This window comes from Larus michahellis, chromosome 7, assembly GCF_964199755.1.
Source record: "Larus michahellis chromosome 7, bLarMic1.1, whole genome shotgun sequence".
Classification (NCBI taxonomy): domain Eukaryota; kingdom Metazoa; phylum Chordata; class Aves; order Charadriiformes; family Laridae; genus Larus; species Larus michahellis.
The window spans coordinates 26,586,717-26,603,399 of NC_133902.1; the positions used below are offsets into that span (position 1 = coordinate 26,586,717).

The 16,683-nt window shown below is 38.6% G+C and overlaps 1 protein-coding gene across 2 annotated transcripts in view; it reads right to left on the reverse strand.

The window, feature by feature from the left end:
• The window catches only part of HECW2 (HECT, C2 and WW domain containing E3 ubiquitin protein ligase 2), a 174,120-nt gene that overhangs the window by 133,785 nt on the left and 23,652 nt on the right, over positions 1-16,683 (reverse strand). The window lies entirely within an intron of this gene.

The following is a 16,683-nucleotide window of genomic DNA, read 5'->3' on the forward strand; positions in this document are numbered from 1 at the left end:
TATTGTCAGAGTTCATATTGTTGATCTTGTTACCAACTATTTTTAATACATACCACTAGGATCTAAGATTTGAAAAACTGAATGACAAAACACAATGCACAAGCCACGCTGCCAGGAACAGTTATCCAGAGCCATGTTTTACCTAAGAGAAAAGCTGTCACCCTCCAATAAAGAGAGGATTTTATTAGCAAGCTGTTTGTTATTCCATACAATTTGTACGTAGTCAATGAATTAAACTGATAAAACTACCTTGAAACGCATTATTAGATATTTAGGGAAGCAGAGTACTCCTAATGATTTACTGAATATAATACATTTACAAAAGTAGACTTTGAAATTAAAAAATTAACAAGGTATTAATAGGATAAGACAGCTTGTGACTCATTGTCTAACAAAGGAAACGTGTCAGGGAACAAAAAAAAAAAAAAGGAAAAAAAAATCAGTAGACTCCAAGTATGACATTTTAAAGCTATATGCACAAGCAATTTATTTTAGTCATTAAACACAACAGGGTAACTTGTTCTCCAAGGGGACAAAATCAACTAAGTGAATATGCCAACCAGGAAAACTTGGTCAACATTCAGTAAAAAGCAACCATGTCAGAAGTCATGTCCAAAAACCAAAGGAAAGAGGGGGAAGCTCTCTTGCACATCCTAAATAAAGAGATCTCTCTGTTAAAACTTCTTCATTAATACTTTTTGTGTTTTCCTGAAATTTTTATCCTCAGAAATCTTTGCAGATTTCATTCGATCTAGTCCCACGTCTGCAAGCCAGGAGAAAACGTGCATGCTTTGATTGTCAAGATATACTTTGAAAACAGCACAAATCTTGCCGCCTGCCCTCACTTTCACCAGTTTCTTTTGCCTCATGGAAAATTTTAATCTGTGCCTTGCAGGGTGTAGAAGTACAATAGTTTGAAACTAAGTATTTGAATAGAGAGACTGAAGTTTATTTCAGCAATGACTCTCTAAAATTCCAACAATGCCAACGTTCCCTTTAAATACTTAAACTGCACTACTCTCAAATAGTGTGGTGCTTTTGATAAAGTCCGATTTACTTATTGGGAGAAACCCACTCTTTTTAGAACAGTTTCTTATCAATCAATAACTTTTCTTCTCCAACCCTTCTTGTAAGAAAAGCTTAAACTAAATTAAGGGGCTGATGTTCCAGTTGGACAAGGATCTGGTTCAAGCCTGACCGCATCAGTATCTTATTCTCGCATGGCATTTATGAGTTTAGATTATACAACTACAGTCACTAAACACACTCATAATTTGGTATGCTTTTGGCATTCCCTTTATTTCCTTCTTTTCCTAAAGATAATAGTCTCAACTCTTTTCACACGCTTTTTCGGAACGTTATTTTTCCATGCCTCTAACTACCAAAAGTTACTGCAGCAATCAAGTGCATGTCCTGATGTCCTGTGATGCCCTTTAAAGGGAATGTGTAAGTTTGAGGCTAATCACACGACCCTTCCAGCACTCAAAGATATATCTCATCACAGTGAAAAAAGTAAAAGGAAGATTTGTTTTATCATAGGTCAGTCAGATATATGATCTTTTCTGTACAAAGAAAAGCGTACCATCTTATTTCTCCTCAAGAATTCACTTTGGTAAAATTATTTGTGATGTTTCTGATAGACCAGTTCAGTGCCAGCAAAGTTGGCCAAAAATAATGGAAAACTAGTCCAAATTGCCTAATTTGGAAAGACTGCCAAACTCTCCACAGTAAGTGGCTGACATTCTCTATTTTCGTGTCAAAATATTTATCAGTTTTTCCCCAACAATAACTACATTGATTTTTTTAAAGCTGTAGTGAGTATTTGCAAAGCGCTGTATTGATTCACATGCAATAATGTTTCATTCTCAGCAGACCCCTATTTTTTGAAGAACAGAAATGAAAAAGGTTAGTAAAGCATATGCCAAAAAAACACGCCCTGTGTGGAGTATCGGCGCTCTCTGCCTCCCACTCATACTGTCTCTGCTTTCCTTTCTTCTGCTCCACTTTTTGGCAGATTCTTTTCTGTCAACACGGACACGGGATGGAGAACCCTCCTCAGCACTGCTTTCTTGGTGCAGTGGCACCAGCTTTCAGCAGCCCCCCAAAGGAGGGCTGGAGCATCCTTCTGCTCTTTTTTTCACCCCCTCCATGAAAGCCAACCAGATTGGCACTGCCACCTTTCTAAGAAAGGGACCCAAAGCCTGCATAAGGGACCTCAGTGCTGCTGCCTCACAACTGATCACTTTCAGAGAACTACTCTTTTGTTCTACACCTAAACTGTAATGGAGGCTTACAGTCAAACCAACGGGGTTGCACCTAAACATGCCAAATGGCAGATTAAAAATAACATTTTGCTGCCAAGGTGAAACAGTTTTAAACAGCTGAGCTGCTTTTAATGATGCTTCACCATCCTTATGCTATGCTTTTTTGTGTTTGTAATTTTCCTTCGTATTACAGCCTGTCTCTGCAATCATCTACTACCATCACTCTGAGTTACCTAAGCACATTTCTACGGTTCTCCCAACACAGCCTGTGAACACAACCTGATTTGGCCGACTAATGCTATAAATAAGCAAAGCAAAACTGGCACCTCTAAATGCAATTGCTAAAAAAACCTGTCCAATACAAGCCAGGGCTCAATACAAATACAATACCTTGAAATATTTCTAATGCACAGAGCTCTGAATTCCTGAGATCTTAGGTTTATGAAAAAGCTTTACAAAGCTAATTTATATTCTTTCAACATAACTTTGGAGTAATACGAAGAAACAGAATCTAGAGTATGAATTTTAACTACACATAATGCACCTCACCGCATCTCACCACCATTGCTGGGAAAAGAAAAATTCTGCTGCTTTCTTCCATGGTGACACTGCAATTGCAAAGAAATGTTGTGGTTAAATGTATACAGCCAGCTCCAATGACTTTTACTGCTGTTTTTTATTAGTGGTAAAACAATTTCCCAGCAACCTTCTTCCCTTCAGAATTAAAACCACAACACTTAGACGTGAGGTTTTTCTCCTCACAAAATCTCCAGTGATAATTCATATTCAGTGTTCCCTCAGTGACATGGGAAAGTGGTGAAAGATATATCCACAAAGAGACAGAGCAAGAGCTTCCAGCCTAGAGGAATTTAAGTACACTTTCTCTTTTAAAAGCATTTATCAAACTGGCGATTCCAAGTTAACACTCCTGAGGGAAGCTGAACATATATCAGTCTTTTCATCTGAAAGACTGTGTCTAAATGCCACTAGTTCCTTCCGCTTCTCTCTTTTCTCACTTGAGAATAATTATTCTGTTCTGACTTTCTGTAAATGAGAAAAATAAATAAATAAACTTTCATATGGCTTCAGGGTCGTAAGTACCAAATCTGTAGCTACAGAAAAAAAAAACCTTGAGAAGTCTGCTTTCCAATTATTGCAACAAAAAAACCACCTTGGACTATAATATTGTTCTCCACATTTCACAGAAGGACTGATATAAGACCAATACGTCAGGCTATCTGCTCCAGGAAGAAGGAAAACACATTCTGTAAAGTCACCATCAGGAAGACTGCCTTACTCCTGCTCTGTCTGAAGTTCCTCTGCTATCTGGGACCAGTCCTTCTACTGCGCAGAGCTAGGGGTCTGCAATTAGATTTAATAAATATCAGACCTAAGAGCCTAAACTCTATCGCTAACTCATCACCAAAGGAAAGGACCTTTACATTATTTCTCTCAGCAGGAACACAGGAACACAACCCAACTCACTGCTACTGCAAGAGGGAGCTGCAGAAGGAACTGGCTCTTCTGACCCATTAACTGCAAACTGAGCTTACATTTGATTTTGGATGTAGTAAACTGAAGGAAATAAATAGGAAAAAATAGGATTATTCACAAATCTAAAAGAAGTTCGCTTAGGGGTCTGGGGTGGCTGCTTTTTTTTTTTTTTCCTTTTGAAGCCAACAATTTCAGAACACAGAAGAGTTACGTGTAAGCATTCTTTGGGGGAAATAATGTTTTGGAATCTTTATTTTGGTGTCCTACTAAATGTTAGCCACATATCACTTAATAGTATCAGCCTATATTGGGCAATCCCAAGCACCGATATAGGCTGGGTAGTGACTGGCTTGAGAGCAGCCCTGACAAAAAGGACTTGGGAGTGCTGGTAGACGAGAGGCTCAACATGAGCCATCAGTGTGCACTAGCGGCCCAGAAAGCCAACCACATCCTGGGCTGCATCAGGAGAAGCATGGCCAGCAGGTCAAGGGAGGTGATTCTTCCCCTCTACTCCACTCTCGTGAGACCCCCACCTGGAGTACTGCGTCCAGTTCTGGAGCCCCAACTACAAGAGAGATATGGACGTGGCGGAACGTGTCCGGAGAAGGGCCATAAGGACGATCAGAGGGCTGGAGCACCTCTCCTATGAGGACAGACTGAGAGAGTTGGGGTTGTTCAGTCAGGAGAAAAGAAGGCTCCCAGGAGACCTTATAGTGGCCTACCAGTATCTTAAGGGGGCCTACAGGAAAGCTGGTGAGGGACTTTTTAGGATGTCGGGTAATGGTAGGACTAGAGGGAATGGATTAAAACTAGAGAAGGGACAATTCAGACTGGACGGTAGGAAGACGATTTTCACCATGAGGGTGGTGAGACACTGGAACATGCTGCCCAGGGAGGCGGCGGAAGCCCCATCCCTGGGGGTGTTCAAGGCCAGGCTGGATGGGGCTTTGAGCAGCCTGGTCTAGTGGGAGGTGTCCCTGCCCATGGCAGGGGGGTTGGAACTAGATGATCTTTAAGGTCCCTTCCAACCCTAACAAATCTATGATTCTATAATTTAATTGAAATTGACTCTAAGAAAAGCACAAAACTGACAGGTAGTACAACAGACTAAAGTACCACTTCTATTTGTTAGCAGAAGCCTGCAGAATTTAGTTAGTCTCGTGCTAAACATCACTTGATAAAAAATACTGGTCTAAACCAGGTTAAAAAAAAAAACAAAACAAAACATGCAAACCTTAGCTACTTTTACTACACAACTCACTGCACCTGTGTGATCATCCTTCAGAAACACTCCTAAATAATTTTTATTAGTGAAATTACTGTAACACTTTTTTTCCCTTTTAAAAAAACTGAAAGTGATGCAGACACAGTATTCTCAAGGAGTAAATGAATTTATTTTACCTCAGATAAACTACTTATTTTTTTTTATAACCTCCTCAAAATACTTACTGTGAATTCACACATATCTTTTCAATGTAGGCAAAATCCTGCTATACTGTAGCTGGGATTTAAGAGGACTCCTTTCTACTTTGGGTAAACGCATAATCTAATGAACTCGATCTCTCTAATCTAAGAGAAGAACTGAACCTAATCAGTAACAATTTAATTTTATCCCACATCAAAGCATCTATGGATGGCAGGAGAGAGAAGCATTACGTATAGCAGTCATTTGCCTCTTATCTGGAGTGTCTTTTTTTGTCTTAGACCTTTCTCAGTAATGAAACTGACTTTATAGAAACATCAGTTTCCTGAAAGTATTTAAGGAGGGCAGGACAAAGGGGAAAGCATAAAACTATTTCTACAGTTCGATACAGCTAGATTGCAAAGGATGGGTGCTCTCTGTAATCAGAATGAATTTCACATAGGAACATATCTCAGGTCATACTAAGGTACTGAGATAACAAACATACTATGAAATCAGTTTTCGCAACAGCCTAGTTGAAAAAATAATAAAACGAAGTTATGCAATGCATTTTTGAAAAATTATTACACCCTTCCAGCACAAGTATATCAGTAAGTCACAAGTACAGTAGCAAACCAACCAAAGAATAAAAGATTCTTTCACAAAGCTGCAGGTTTCAAGAAGTTTCAGATAGGATGTGTCACAGATAGTAAAACCCAGGCGCGTTTAAACTCCATAAGAGCTATGTATTCCAATTTCCTTTCAAGAAGCTTTGATGTTTTGTGCCAATTCATTTCTGGGCCCACTGCTTCACTGTAATAGCCCCCACTTCTCCTCTCTCCTGCCCTGGGCCATCCCTTCCCCTGAGCTGAGCTGCTGAACTGTGCAGTCAGGAGGGAACGCTCGACTCCGGCATCCTTTACTCTCTCCCGTTGACATTCATACTTCTAAAAGGTATTTCCTGAGCATAGAAAAAAGAATCAGCATGACCTTAAAGTTGTTTTATGCATGGGTGTCTACTGCCACAAGCAGAAAGCCATCCTTTTTCAACATTGCTCTTAAATTATGCAGCTTTTGCTGCTGCGGATAGTAAATCATTCATAAGTTTAGCATTAGGGAACTGGAAATGAACTATTAGCGACAGTGTGCTCTGATACACCTTAACAGTGTGTGAGCAAAACTGTTATGAAAATATTCATACATTTTCTGTTTAAATACTATACACTGAGTGAACAGTCCAGAAAAGACTTAACCCCCTTGTAACCAAGGCAACGGGAGCCTCAGTTCTACTATGTCTCAGTTCTGGATTTTTCAGTTTTTCTGTTGTAAAATGCCTAGGATGCCTGTGTTGTGTAGGCATATACACACATGCTTACAATATTATATATATTATAAAAAATGTGTGTGTATACACATACATATATTTATACACACATATATAAGCATATAAATGGAAATTGTCAGGGTGGAAGTTATAATTTTTTTAAATCTCAAATTCAAAAGCTTAACTAAATAAAAAATTAAGATGTTTTGTATTTGCAAGTAGAGGCCCTTCCTCCAGTGAAGCTCATCTACCAAAAAGATATGGATCCATGTTTACTAATGTATTTATGATGTTAAATTATACAATCCTTATGCGGCACTTAGACAAAACTCATGCCAAGTGTTCAAATCCAGTGGGACATGGGTACAGACTCCTAGATATTTTACATAAATAAAACTCAGTAGTGCATGGATGAAGGAAGGAGCTCATAATAGCCACTTGTTGGAGTTGAGCCTCCAAAAATATTTAATAGTGTTTAGGAGAATCTTTCATATAACTTTATGCCATTTCTCCCACACAAAGATTATTTTTTAGATTCATAAATACATTTTTAGAGAACAAAGCATTTGTTTCTTTTGAAGAGGGATATGCCTTCACCCTAAATTACCCATACATTTATCAAATTTTATATATCATATCTATTTTTTTCCAGGATTAAATGGAAAACCATTTTCAGTGAGTGACTAATACATAAATACTTTTGATAGCTGCTACTTCACTCTTCTAATGTTGTTTTTTAGGAAGTTTTTCTGGCATAGTGGGAATTATATCAAAACACTCCTTATCACTCTTCCTTTCTGTAGAACATGCGCACTTCGACTTTTACCACACGCTAATAATTATTTTGTGGAAAACCTCCACAAGAAGATGTTTGCAACATCTACCTGATCTATTTATTTACGAAGCCTGTAACACTATAATATTCCAGAGACACTTATAGATTAGACATTTACCACCAGTGAATCATCGCAGTATCTGCGTTCATTGGTATTTATAACAAACAATGGCAATGCTCAAAAACCCCACATGAAAGCAGACGGGTATCATGGACAGATCATCATTACAGAAGAAAAAGATCCTCAAAATTACATCCATTGGACAGGTATTACTGGAGCAAAATACAATACAATACAAAAAGAATCTGTTTCCATGCAAGTCACAAAAATACGCTGGAATGAGAGATGTCGGAATAAAATTAATTTCATTCAAAACGTTCAAAATTAAAAGGTGAAAGTGAGGAACTCTGCTGACAAGCAACTAAAATGTCTAACAATAGTTAGAGGCTAATACCACTGCAATATAGTAACAATCCTTTCCCTTGTGTAATATTATTTAATATATTCTATTCCATAGTTCATGTCCCCCTTCATTTCCTGGAGGTTTTTCTCTTTGTGCTTCTTTTGCTGGTACTTTTCTAAGTTCCCTAACAACATGAAATTATTACTATGATTCTATGATTTTCAGGTTTTTGTTTTCCTTCCTGTATTAAAAATCCAAATCTTAAAGACAAAATGTTACTCTCACCAACATCACGTATATTGACACAATAAAATTCATTATTTAAAATTAGATTTATAATATTGTAAAACCTGGATTTAGAGGAGCCCTGTATATCCAAAATCACAGCATACAATAGTATCATACCCCGAAAGCAAGTTAAAAGGTGTTACTTGTGTGACATTCATGATTACTGATGAACTCTCAATGGAGAAAACTAGAATCTTTAAAAACTGATCCAAGTAGATTAAGTATATAAAATATACAGTAACTTCCCATTCACCTTGAAATTTATTTTTATATACAATTTGTAAGAACCTTTCTTAGCCATATGCCAAGAATATGTAGGCTGGCATAAACCAAGGTTATTGTAAGTGATTTTCCAAGGAGCTATGCCAGCTTGTACTTGATGAGGACCTCGTACTTTACCTTTTACCCCTTTTGTAATGCTTGGATATGCCATAGTTTACCACAGGTCAGAATTTGTAACTAGAGCTGCCCAGCATGAAGTCCACAAAACAATGGGAGTCAAAAAGAAGCTGTCAGGTTTTGTTTGAGAAACAACTCCTGCTCTCCATTGACATTTCCACAGTATACCTGCACTCTCAAACCACTGACATGGAAACTTCACTTGTGAAATCCTTAACTGTCTAGACTCAAAAAAAATATACTACACAAGGGGATTAGACTTCTTCAGAACTGGTTAAATTCATCAACCTTTCAGAAGTGCAGATTTTTATAGCATAATATTTTTATTTTCCCATGTTCGCAAAGGTAAACTTACTTGTTTATACAGAACTGTCATGATGGACTTTGCTTTGTGTGTTTCAAGGTTCATTTGCTGTAGCCATGGTAAAAATGTAGCTAAGCATCCGACCCTCAAGTTTTGCTTTCTATTCTGATTGCAAAGCTATCCCAAAATTTGCTAACTCACATACATTCTAAAAATGGCATAATCATTACAGAACCTTGGGATTACACAAAAATCTTCACTTAGCCTGGCGCCAGAAAACCCAGGGAAACGTCCATTACTTTGACATTCCTTACGGTGACAGAAGTATGACGGTAGCAGTCTGGGCAGTGGGAACAAACTTTAAAAAAAAAAAAAACTAAAATAAAAAAACCACAACCGTGTTCTCTAACAGGTAGAAGTCGAAACCTGGATGCCCAGGATGTTTTGGATGCTTGGGAAGAGACAGCTTGCACTACAAAAAAAATCTCTATTAAACAAATAGAGACTTATTGACTGGAAAGATCCATAAGCATCAACTTTGAGAAGCTTCCCATTTGGAATTCCTCACAGAAGGCTACACTCAATTTAGATTGGTCTATCCAACTTTAATGGAGCTGTTAAAAAAAAATAAAAATCATTCTAACATTTCAGGAATAAACAGTGAAGCAACTGTCTAGGGGGTATTCGTGTGTTAAGATACTGAGCAAGGTCACCAAGCAGGGATCGAGCAAGGTGCTCTGCCTAGACAGTGAGGAACAATTCCTGCCCTGAAGAATGTAAACAAAAGAGATTTAAAGAGAGAGAAAATAAATATCAAAATGAGAAGCAGCTAGCAGGTCAACAGCACAGCAAAAACCTTTAAAACAATATCCAGCTTGCTAGAGCCTGCGTTTTAGAAAGCACTGGGCTTTCAAGAAATCAGTGGGAACTTACATATATTGATCCAAGGTAGGACTTGACATTTCTTCTCTGCAGGTCTGCCAGACCAGAGCACTAAGAATGCTGAAGAATAGCTCTATCATGCTCTCAACTGACAGTGTTTAGTTAAAGACGCAGATGAAAGGCCGACCTTGCCCTCTTACCACTAGAGAAACCTCATCACTGAAGGAGCACTTTTTTAGCCTTCAACTGCTTAGCAGCTCCCTAGGGTTCAGTAAGCTTATGAAAGGCCAAAAGCATCTTAGAATCTGTGAAAATATGTTTATTTTTCTAAAGCCCTTAAAAATTATGATTTGTAGAATCCATTCATATGTTCTTCCTCCCTCCTGCCTTCTACGCTTCTATTTCTCTAGACTGAGGACCTATCCTCTGATTTTCTTGTATCGTCTCCCTATAACAAAAAATACTACACATGGTATCCTGAAGTATGTTCTCCTTATTTAATACATCAGCTATGCAATACTAAACGCCATTTGTGCAGCCTATTTACACAGAAGAGAACGTGTGAAGATTCACAAATAAGGCCCCCCTGGAGACAGAAGTGCTAGGCAAGTCATACATGTTGTATAAACCAGCCTCTGCTGCCTTTTCTAAATTTTATTTGTGGAAGGCCTATTTTTCTGCATCCTTAATAGAATCACAGCACAATCCTGATTGGAAGGGACTTGAGGAAGTAATTCATGCCTAGTTAGGCAGGATGAAACTCATTCCCATGAAGGAGACAGGCATATATTTTCAAAAATTTTAATCCTGTAGCTGCTTCTTTGTAACTCTTAAAAGCTTACCCAGTATTGCGGAGGAATGCACTGTTTCACCAAAAAGCACCCATGCTACTATAAGCATTACACAACCAACACTCCACAAAAGAAATGCCTCTTATCCTAGCAAACAATGAAACTGGGATTATTGATGTTGATGGCAAGGGTGCCACACAAACTGGAGTGGTGCAGGATCTGTGCAGCACAGTGAAGGGTTTATGCCAGCAGTGGGAGAATGCACAGACTTCCAGAACAGAAAGTTTGGGACTTAAAATTTCACTGCTTGGAACATGGAACAAAATTTTAATGGCAAATGATCCAGGAAGCATCCATGTATAAAGAGAAAAGGAGATCGGTCAGCAAGCAATGTGTACCCAAATTAAGATGTATATTGTTAAAGATGAAATTTGGATTGGAAGGAAAGTAGAAAATGGTAGACAAGAGTCAGACAGCAAATTTGGATTCAGAATACAGCATTCTCAGCTCCGCAAACCAGTATTTGAGTCCTCTCCACAGGATGAAGGGTACTGTTCTAGGTCAAGCTCTAATTCGCTAGTTGTTGTATAGACTCTGAAGCTGTACTTGCAAGACTACCATTATCCATTAGTCTCAACAAATGCTGAAGTAGAAAACTAAGAAATCAGAATAAACATCTACAAAATCAAAACCCACATCAAATAAAAATTAACATGCAGCAAAGTTTAATAAAGATTTTCATTCAATGAAAGGAAGCAGACAGAAAATGAAGAGTGATCCTGACAGTAACAATTATCTGTTATCTCAGTGATAAAAGATGCAGAACTCATCTTTCCTGAAAGATTAGAAGCCGCATCACTGGCAGCAGTACAAGCCAAACCCAACACAAGAACGTCTTTGACTGGTTCAATTTCTGGTCTTATTACTTTGAAACTCTCACGAATTTATAACAGATTATAATCAGGAGCATGATTCCTCACTTGGGGGGGGGGGAGGGGGGGGGGCGGCTGCGGCAGTGGGGGAGGAATAAAAGAAAACACACACAGGTCTTTCCTGCAGATTTCAGGCCTGGGAAGACCCCTGAGAAGATAGTTACTTAAGCCATGTCGATGATCATTAATCCCACATTCAGAATCCTCCAGCAGGACCAACTATGCAGCAAAACTCGTTTAATGGGAGTTTGAGGAGAGACGGGTCACCTCCCCCCCCTTCATGCAAGTATGTTTTCTTATACACAAGTTCGAAGCTAATCACGATTTTAATTTATCTTTTATTTAACTATTTATCTATTTTATATTTATCTTTACACTGATACTAAATATATTCATTAGTCTGATACCTTCCAACATAGTAAGTTCAAGAAGAAATTATATCAATTGTCAATTCCCTTTTTATCAGACTAATGAATTATCCAAAATTTCTGTTAAACCTTAGATACTGGTCCTGAATTTCTCCACACAAGAAAAGAAACCAGAGGAGTGATGCCAGAAGAACAGAATAAATTAAACTCTGATATGTTGATTATATAGCTCATTAATCTAAAGCCATACACATTTCACTCAACCTTTAAAATCACTTAAGTTTTAAGCCGAGTTAAGTGTTTCTAAAGCCTAACCCTGAGTTAAATCTTACATTTATCTGCATTTCATTGCAATGCTTATATACAGTTTGATTCAAAATTCCTCCTTAGACCAAAGCTTTATGTTTATTTAATAATACACATCCATATTCTTTATTATATCCTATTAGCAATATATCTATGGTATTATTTTCAACCTGAAAGCCAATTTGCATTTCACTGAAAACAAAGCAGTAAGAGACAAAGACGACTTTCTCTGCACTAAATTAGCTGGGACAGTACTTTGAAAGACATCTATTTTGCCTATTGATGTTGAATTATTAAAAAATAGAAAATTCACAAGACCTGCAAACACTGAGAGGATTCCTATTCAACAAAAACGTCCATTGCTTTCAGATAACAAAGCTTCCTTGAGCTACACATGCATCAAATTTCCTGATACTTTTGGGTTTTCCTAAAAACACAGAGCCTCTTATTTTTACATAGCATATACAAATGCAACACCAGTATAACATACAAAGTTAATACTATTAACAGTGTTTGCTTCTAGTGCTCCATGATCCGCCCCGAGGCAAATACATCCAACAGACAGCCTGCCTTCACCCTGGGATGGATGCGGCGTGCCTTGGCGCGAGGCAGAAGCTTGCCAGTTCCCATGGCCTGACTTCCCAACACTCTCACTTTCTGCTCATTAACCAGCTCTACACCAAACATATGCATACTTGTTGACTTGAACTAAAATGAGCTTAGCGTATATTTAACTAATCAGCAAAGAACTCTGAATTTCGGCAGTGCTGCACTGCTATGCTATTTACGCAACAGAGCCACACAGAAAAATAGAAAGGCTTTTTCTTCCCTTCAGCAGTAGGTAATTTTTATTTCCTTAGGGTGACACAGCACGAACACAAGACACCTAACATGGCTGAAGATGTTCATTTAAACACTGAGGCTGTAGTACAGCTCTCTAGAGCTCCTTAGTACGCTCTCTACAGCTACCTGAAAGGAGGTTGTAGAGAGGCGGGGGTCCGTCTCTTCTCCCAAGTAACAAGGGAGAGGAAACAGCCTCAAGTTGCACCACGGGAGGTCTAGATTGGGTATTAGGAAAAAATTCTTCATGGAAGGGGTTGTCAAGCACTCTAACAGGCTGCCCAGGGAAATGGTTGAATCACCATCCCTAGGCGGATTTAAAAGATGTGCAGATGTGGCGCTCAGGGACATGGTTTAGTCGTAGACTTGGCAGTGCTACATACATGGTTGGATTTCATGATCTTAAGGGTTTTTTTACAACCTGAATGATTCTATGATTCTACAGGGTAACATCACCAACTGGTGCGCCAATAATCACATAGGGCAAGGAAAAACAGGTATCTGAGAGGCTTGTGGTTCTGTGGACATCATCACCAGTATCATCTTACAGCCTTACAGTCAAAATAACAGCTTCCATTCAAAAAAAAAAAAAAAAAAAGGAAAAATTCAAACCGATGAGATCCAAGTCAGGCAGTTTCATCTAACAGTCTAAAATCAGGAAGCTTTGGCAGACTTTGTTTCCACTTGTTCTTTAGCTGTTACTAGCTTGCTTCCAGATATCACCAGCCAAGTTGCACTTTTTTTCAAATGAAAAAAATTTACACCAACAGGATTAGAGCTAACAGTAACTGGCAGAAGCTAAAAGGACTCAAAAGGAAAGCTAGTAGAAGGAATAACAAGGAAAATAGAGGAATGCAGTAAATGAATTTTAAAACATGGGAAAAATACAAATGAGAACACTTGAAAACTGTACAAAGGCTATACACTGATCCTGGAAGATGTAGCAACTGCCACAGAATTAGCTTCCAAGGACGGATTTCAGTCCATCCAATCTGCCTCGCAGCATGGCACAGGCTGGAGAACTCACCCATTAAATCTTGCATCTCACCTCCCCAGAAGCTGTGTATTAACTCATCCAACAAGACTAGAATAAGTTTTGACCTGTACTCAGCAGGAGAATATGGTATATCCAGTCTTCCTGTCCAGGTAAGACACCCAAGATTCTTCCAGTGTCAATGGAAGAACAAATCCTGCATCTCCTCTCTGTCCCTTGAACTTGTCTGCGTGCACCAAGCATACACATTACTGGGTTACACACCCTCCTCCAACACTTCTGAAAAGGGTATTTTGCCAGAGAGCATGTGCACGCGCACACCTCCTGATTCGTTCTGAACCTGAGCCAAGAAATAGGGAATAGGCCACAACTGTCCGAATTATTCATGCAGCATATTTTCTGGCACAGCTGCAGAGCACACAGAGAGTGGGCTGCAGGCTGGATGAATGGTTCTGGTAGTAGCAACCTTCAATCACCATTTTCCTACAGCTATTCTTAGCCCTTCCTCTGTTACCTTACAAATCCCTAAATTTAGAGGATTACAACATTGCAGACTCTGCACATCTATAAGGAATGTAATGGAAATTTGCACAAAAAGGGTCCCAAAATTAGAGCTTAAATCAACGCTGGATACAGATGTAAATGGAAAGTCCATAATGTTGGAGGGGAAAATGTGTTTAAACATTTTCATATACTGCGTATGATATTTCTTCTGGCTTTTTTTAATGAAACATGTGGATTAATATCCCAAATACTAATTCAAAGAAACATCATTCCCAGTGTCTCAGCCAAGCTTTACGTTTGTATTAATGCCTTCCTGTTTCATGGCAATTGCAGTCATTGAAAATTGCAATGCAGTGTTTGGCCAAGATCCGCGCTGGCACCCCTGGCCATGCCAGGCACCATTTCACATCTTGTGTAGGGCTTCAAAGACCTGGGAAAAGACCTAAAGGTATACTCAAATTTTCTCAGACTATTTTTCTGTCCCTTTAGTGGGAGATGTTTCATAATTGTCATCTTATTTGCTTTACCTCCTACGCTCTTACCATTATTTGACATTTGTTTTCCTCTGCCGTCTCCTTTTTCCCTTTCTGATGTCTTAGGGAGTCCTGCCTACGTCAGCTAAATGAAGAGATTACTGAGAGGTCATTTGATTACCAGACATAAGCATTTACTCACTGAGAAGGAGATCTGATAGCAAGACCTCCTCAACCTTGCTGATAATAACGCAATAGGATCCAGCAGCTAACAATTAAAGTTAGATCAATTCAACCTTGAAACAGCCTGCAATTTCCTAGCAGTGACTGCAGCTGAACCTTGAAACAGTTTACTGGGAAAGACGGAGGACAAAAAAATGCAAGGTTTACCATCAGGCAGAATCTGTGTCACATATTTTTGTAAAGTGAAGGCTTTAATTTACCTTTCGAAGAATTTATATAAAAGTTGTGAAATGAACAGCATTTCTTTCTGGGATCTGCATCTCTTGATCTACAAATATTGTCCTTCACTCCTTTGTGAGCCACACAGAGAAGGTGGTACCTTTTAATGCCCAAATCGTGTTCCTTAGACAAACGTTCCCAGATAACCTGCAGAATGCTTTAAACAAACGTGGAGCACTTGACTGAAGTAAAGCAGATTGCCAGATCTGGTGTAGGAACAGATTATTTCATCCGATTAGACTGTTAGATCTTTGTTTTGTATTTTTGTGTCTGTTTTGACTAGGGAGCAGGGAATTCAATAAAGGAGTATTTTGCTTTTCTCCGTTACCTGGATTGTCTAAGGATATCACACTGAACAGACAGGACCTGAGCATTACTACCACCCCTCTTCTCCTGGTTTCTAACCACACAACCGTTCAGTGTAATGTCAGTGTGGTCACCTGCCTGAACCCAAACTGACACTGATTTACTGATTTGCAGGAGGTAAGGCTCGAGCTTCAGTAATCCCATTAGACCCCAAATACTACAAAATCACAAAAAAGAACATTCACCTGCATTTCACTTATTTTCAGAGTGTTACACATAAGGCATGAATCAATCAAAAATCCCACATGTAATATGAATAAATCTTAACCTGGACAAAATATTAGCACTTAAATACGCAGTGATCTACAGCAAACAAGAAGAAAATAACAGGTAGAAGAACATTCTAAGTAATAACACACTAAATTTATCTGTGTTTGTCTTCAAAAGCTATTTCAAAGATAGGAAGCTCTAGTATTCACTTTGTCCGTAAACTCTTATTTCTCCATTCCAACAGAAAAGTCTCCATCTTTTTTGATCTAAAACCTTTTCTCTAGAGGGAAAAAAAATCCTTATAGGAACCTACTTTTAAAAGATAATCTAGGGATTCTATTTTGTAAAAATAGAGCTGATTTTCAAAAGAGGAAGGAGTCTGACTTAAATTACTCACATCTGCAACTGCAGCTCTCCCCCAGGCATCTGATTAAGCATCTATGGAAATTAAGTAGGCACTTCAGCATTCTGCCAAACTGGACTGAAAAACATGCTTCAATACTTTGATGATTTGGGATTTCATCTTCAAAACAGTTCAGGTCTTAAATACGCTCCACTACAAAACACAGGTTTCTCACTTAGTGTTCAAATTTGGCCCACAATTCTTTGGCAACTTTGTTCAGGACAAGGACAATATCTTCGTTCCTTCTGGCCAGAGTTTGCCATAATGCCACCAATTTTTAGTCCCACATTTCTACCACAGAAGTAACTACCTTTTGAAGGCTGATCAAGTACACAACACATTTTTTATAAAAAAAATTATGCAGAGCCCCAGTCCTGCACTAAGCTTCTGGCTGCAAGGTCCATAAGAAAATGAAGACTTTTTGTCTGAGATATGGTT